The sequence below is a fragment of the Nycticebus coucang genome, chromosome 10 (genome assembly GCF_027406575.1).
Source record: "Nycticebus coucang isolate mNycCou1 chromosome 10, mNycCou1.pri, whole genome shotgun sequence".
NCBI classification, from domain to species: Eukaryota; Metazoa; Chordata; class Mammalia; order Primates; family Lorisidae; genus Nycticebus; species Nycticebus coucang.
The window spans coordinates 82,808,985-82,814,695 of NC_069789.1; the positions used below are offsets into that span (position 1 = coordinate 82,808,985).

Sequence of the window (5,711 nt, forward strand, 5' to 3'; positions counted from 1 at the left end):
CCAGCCCCATATACCGAGGGTGGTGGGTTGGAACTCGACCTCAGCCAAACTGCAACAAGAAAATAGCCGGGCGTTGTGGCGGGCGCCTGTAGTCCCAGCTACTAGGGAGGCTGTGGCAAGAGGATCACTTAAGCCCAGGAGCTGAAGGTTGCTAGGAGCTGTGATGCCACAGCACTCTACCGAGGGTGACAAAGTGAGACTCTGTCTCTAAAAATAAAAAAATAAAAAGAAGAAATCACAAAGTATGAAATGAACCAGTGTTCATAAGGAAGTAGATAAGAACAGATCTGGATCTTCGGGGTAGCGGCTGCCCGGCCTGCGGTGCAGTCGCCAACATGCAGCTCTTGGTCCGCGCCCAGGAGCTACAAACCCTGGAGGTAACCGGCCAGGAGACTGTTGCCCAGATAATGGCTCACGGAGCCTCTCTGGAGGGCATTGCCCCGAAGATCAGTCGTGCTCCTGGCAGGCACGCCCCTAGAAGATGAGGCTGTCCTGGGCCAGTGTGGGGTGGAGGCCCTGACAACTCTGGAAGTAGCTGGCTGCATGCTGGAAGGTAAAGTCCATGGTTGTCTGGCCCAGGCGGGGAAAGTGAGAGGTCAAACTCCTAAGGTGGCCAAACAGGAGAAGAAGAAGAAGAAAACAGGCCGGGCCAAGTGGCCAAAGCAGTACAATCGGTGCTTTGTCAATGTTGTGCCCACCTTTGGCAAAAAGAAGGGCCCCAGTGCCAACTCTTTTTTTTTTTGATACAGAGCCTCAAGCTGTCGCCATGGGTAGAGTGCTGTGTCATCACAGCTCACAGCAACCTCTAACTCCTGGGCTCAAGCGATTCTCCTGCCTCCACCTCCCAGGCTGGGACTACAGGCGCCTGCCTCAAGGCCCGGCTATTTTTTGGTTGCAGCTGTCATTGTTGTTTGGCGGGCCCAGGGTGGATTTGAACCCGCCAGCTCAGGTGTATGTGACTGGCGCCTTAGCTGCTTGAGCCACACGCACCGAGGCAATGCCAACTCTTAAGTTCTTTATAATGCTGGCTTTCCCTAAGTAAAAAAAGCCACTTAGCCCAGTCAAAAAAAAAAAAAAGAAAGAAAAGAACAGATCTGTGGAAAATTTATACTATTCATATTCATACTATTTTGGCCTCATAAAGAATAAAATCGCTTCTTTTCCGATAAAAACACCAAATGGTGGATGACGCCGGTGCTGCGGGAGGGCCTGGAGGCCCCGGGGGCCCTGGAATGGGAGGCCGTGGTGGTTTCCGTGGAGGCTTCGGCAGCGGCATCCGTGGCTGGGGTCGCAGCTGGGGTTGGGGCCAGGGCCGAGGCCGCGGAGCTTGCGGAGGCAAGGCCGAGGACAAAGAGTGGATGCCCATCACCAAGCTGGGCCGCCTGGTCAAGGACATGAAGATCAAATCCCTGGAGGAGATATATCTTTTCTCTCTGCCCATTAAGGAATCGAGATCATTGATTTTTTTCTTGGGGGCATCTCTAAAGGATGAAGTTTTGAAGATTATGCCAGTGCAAAAACAGACCGGCGCTGGTCAGCGGACCAGGTTCAAGGCCTTTGTTGCTATTGGGGACTACAATGGTCACGTTGGTCTGGGTGTTAAGTGTTCCAAGGAAGTAGCCACTGCCAACTGAGGTGCCATCATCCTGGCCAAGCTCTCTACTGTCCCAGTGCGGAGAGGCTACTGGGGGAATAAGATCGGCAAGCCTCACACTGTTCCTTGCAAGGTGACAGGCCGCTGTGGCTCTGTGCTGGTACATCTCATCCCTGCTCCTAGAGGAATTGGCATTGTCTCAGCGCCTGTGCCTAAGAAGCTGCTAATGATGGCTGGGATTGATGACTGCTACACTTTAGCCAGGGGCTGCACTGCCACCCTGGGCAACTTTGCCAAGGCCACTTTTGATGCCATTTCCAAGACCTATAGCTATCTCACTCCTGATCTCTGGAAAGAGACAGTCTTCATCAAGTCTCCTTACCAAGAATTCACTGACCATCTTGTCAAAACCCACACCAGAGTCTCTGTGCAGAGGACCCAGGCTCCAGCTGAGGCTACAACATAGGGTTTTTATGCAATAATAAAGTGAATTGAGTCTGTTAAAAAAAAAAAAAAGAATAAAATCACTTCTTTTTTCTCCTTTTCATGTGCTCTCTTTAGTTTTGGGTTTTTTTTTTAGACAGCCTCAAGCTGTCACCCTAGGTAGAGTGCTGTGCCATCATAGCTCACAGCAACCTCCAACTCCTGGGCTCAACAATTCTCCTGCCTCTGCCTCCCAAGTAGCTGGGACTAGGCACCTGCCACAATGCCCTAACCCAGCCTGGGCCCGCCAAACAACGACAGCTACAACCAAAAAATAGCCAGGCATTGTGGTGGGCATCTATAGTCCCAGCTACTTGAGAGGTGGAGGCAGGAGACTCACTTGACCCCAGTAGTTGGAGGTTGCTGTGAGCTGTGATGCCACAGCACTCTACCCAGGGCGACAGCTTGACACTCTGCCTCAAAAAAGAAAAAAAAAAAGAAAAGTCCTAGCCTTGCAGTTATCCCCACAAAGGTCAAGGAACAAATCTTATTATGAGTTATGATCATGGTCTTTATTTATTTATTTTTTAATTTTGTTATAATCATGATCTCTACATTTCATCTTCTGCTAAATGTGAAATAAATATACTGTATAAAATATGTGTAAATAGGCTCAGCACCTATGGCTCAACTGGCTAAGGTGCCAGCCACATACACCTGAGCTGGCGGGTTCGAATCCAGCCTGGGCCTGCAAAACAACAATGACAGCTGCAACCAAAAAATAGCCAGGTGTTGTGGCAGGCCCTGTGGTCCTAGCTACTTGGGAGACAGAGGCAGGAGAATCGCTTGAGCCCAGGAGTTGGAGGTTGCTGTGAGCTGTGAGGCTAAGGCACTCTACCCAGGGCAACAGCTTGAGGGTCTGTTTCTGAAAAACAAAAACAAAAATGTGTAAATAGAGATCGAAGGTGACTTCAGCAAGATGGCTCACTACAGATGCCTAGCAATCATCTCCTCCACAGAGGCAATGAATAAACAGGTAAGATTTGACCTGAGCGTTGAAGGGAGAGCACTGGAGTGCAGCAGGGGAATGGAGACACACTTGTAGAGACTGGAAGTCCAGAAGGACAGGGCGGAGGCACCAGTCTTTGCAGCCCTGTCAGATTGGATCAGCCCAGGGACAGGAGGGGCTTCCCATTGTGCAGAAAAGGTGAGTTGCAAATCACCACCAGCTCCAATTGCCACTGCAAACAACTACATTCCTTGCTTCAGGAGGATCCCCCAGTTCTCAAAAGCTCTGAGTTAAGTTTGGAGAGCGGCTGGGAATTCACTCAGCTGCATTGCCCTAGATTAGGTGCACAAGGTGTGCTCTCCCTGACCCCTACCCACATCATGAGCCAAGTTGCTGTAGCATAGCATCATCTTGAGACCAGATCCACCTCTACAGTATGCCCTCCTCTAGGAGGCAGTAGCCATTGCACCTCTCCAGCACTAGAACGCCTTCCTCATACCCACAGAGCTTGAGTACAGGATTGGCTGTGACTCTGGTCTTGCACAGCAGGGAAACTAACCCCCATCACCACACTTCTACCCAGAAAAACAGTCTGCCAGTCTCACCTAGGGTAAACCTACCTTCAAGTGAACCAAACTGCTACATGCCCTCCCCTGAGAAGAGGCCCCTGAGCCTCTGAACAGCTGCATGCCCCAAGACTAGCAGAATGGCTACATGCCCACACTCAGGATCCAAGAAACAACCCTGCAATGCCCTGGTCCCCTGCATATACTTCTGGCCTCCCTATGACCTTGAGTGCCCAATAAGGGACCCAGAACTAGTCACACAGGCTGTTCCTGGCAGGAACACTGAGGAAAAAAACCCCTGTAAGCCCCACCCAGCAGGCATGTCACCTGATCAGCCAAGCAACCACGTGCCTATGCTCTTTGCCAAAAGAACAGCCCGATGGCCCCAACCCCAGAAAGCTAGATCTCAATTTGGCAAACCCACTGTGAACACACATCTCCCCCCCGCCGAGAAAGAGCCCAGCAAGCCCATTCCTAGCAAAACCCATGCCACCATCACAACAAACTCTCAGTCTAGAACACTGAGAAACGTGCAAATGCCACCGGTGTGGATTTCAGCTGAAGAAACTACGTGGAGATTATAGTACTGCATCCACCTAGAAACAAGGCCAATGATCCCCCTGAAACGACACCCCACAAGTCACTCATACGAATGTCTTTCCCTACAAAACCTACTCCGTGAAACTGGAACAGGCAACTTTTTCACCAGATGTCCTACATTCCATGTAGGATACATCAACCATGAAAAAGCAAGGAAATGTGTCGCCTCCAAAGGAAAACAATAATTCTCCTATTACAGATCACAATCATAAACAAATACGTGAAATGACAGAAAAAGAATTGAAAATAATAATCTTTTTTTTTTTTGAGACAGAATCTTACTTTGTCATTCTCTGTAGAGTGCTGTAGCATCATAGCTTACAGCATCCTCAAACTCTTGGACTTAAACGATTTTCTTGCCTCAGCCTCCCAAGTAGCTGGGACTACAGGCACCCTCCATACACCCGACTATTTTTACAGATGAGTTCTCACTGTGGCTGGTCTCAAACCTATGAGCTCAGGCAATCCACCCGCCTTGGCCTCCCAAAGTGCTGGGATTACAGGCGTGAGCCACTGTGCCCAGTCAAAATAATAATCTTTTTTTATTCTTTTTTTTAAGAGACAGGGTCTCACTTTGTTGGCCTCAGTAGAGTGCCATGGCATCACAGCCCACGGCAACCTCCAACTCTTGGGCTTAGGTGATTCTCTTGCCTCAGCCTTCCGAGTAGCTGGGACTATAGGTGCCTGCCACAATGCCAGGCTATTTTTTTTTTAATTGCAGTTTGGCTGGGGCTGGGTTTGAACCCGCCACCCTTGGTATATAGGGCCGGCGCCCTACTCACTGAGCCACAGGCACCACCCCCAAAATAATAATCTTAAGGGAACTCAGTGAGATAGAAGAGAATATGGATAAACAATCTAACAAAATCAGAAAGACAATTCATTACATACATTTAAAAGAAAAAAGCAAACAAATTCTAGAGCTGAAGAATTCAATGGATGAAGTTAAAAATATAGCTAGAGGAAAAAAAAGAAAAAAGATATAGCTAGAGGGGCTTGGAAGATTTAAAGAGATTAAATCTCTTTAAGAAGATTAAAAAGATTTTATTTCTCTTCCATTTTGTCTCTTCTACCAGATAAGCAAAAAGTAAGTGAATTCTTCATCACTAGACTGGCCTGACAAGAAATGCTCAAGGCAATTTTACATCCGGAAGAGAAAAGATGAGAATCACCATCATGAAAACATGTGAAACTATAAAACCCACTGGGAGAGCCAATGTACAAAGAAGAAAGAGAAAGAAATCAAGCCTTATCACTACAGAAAATCATGAGATTATTAAAATAAACAAGAGAGGAAATAAGGAACAAAGGATATACAAAACAGCCAGAAAACAATCAACAATATGACAAGAGTAAGCCCCCAACTATTAATAATAATCTTGAAAGTAAATGAATTAAATTACCCATTTAAAAGATAGAGATTGCCGGTGCCAGTGGCTCAAAGGAGTAGGGCGCAAGCCCCATATACCAGAGGTGGTGGGTTCAAACCTAGCCCTGGCCAAAAAAAAAAAAGATATAG

The 5,711-nt window shown here is 47.9% G+C and overlaps 2 pseudogenes; both read left to right on the top strand.

Annotated features, from left to right (window-relative positions):
* Positions 1-299: 299 nt before the first annotated feature.
* On the top strand, positions 300-744 carry LOC128596454 (FAU ubiquitin-like and ribosomal protein S30; annotated as a pseudogene).
* Positions 745-1,178: 434 nt separating this feature from the next.
* On the top strand, positions 1,179-2,060 carry LOC128595475 (40S ribosomal protein S2-like; annotated as a pseudogene).
* The last annotated feature ends 3,651 nt before the right edge of the window (positions 2,061-5,711 follow it).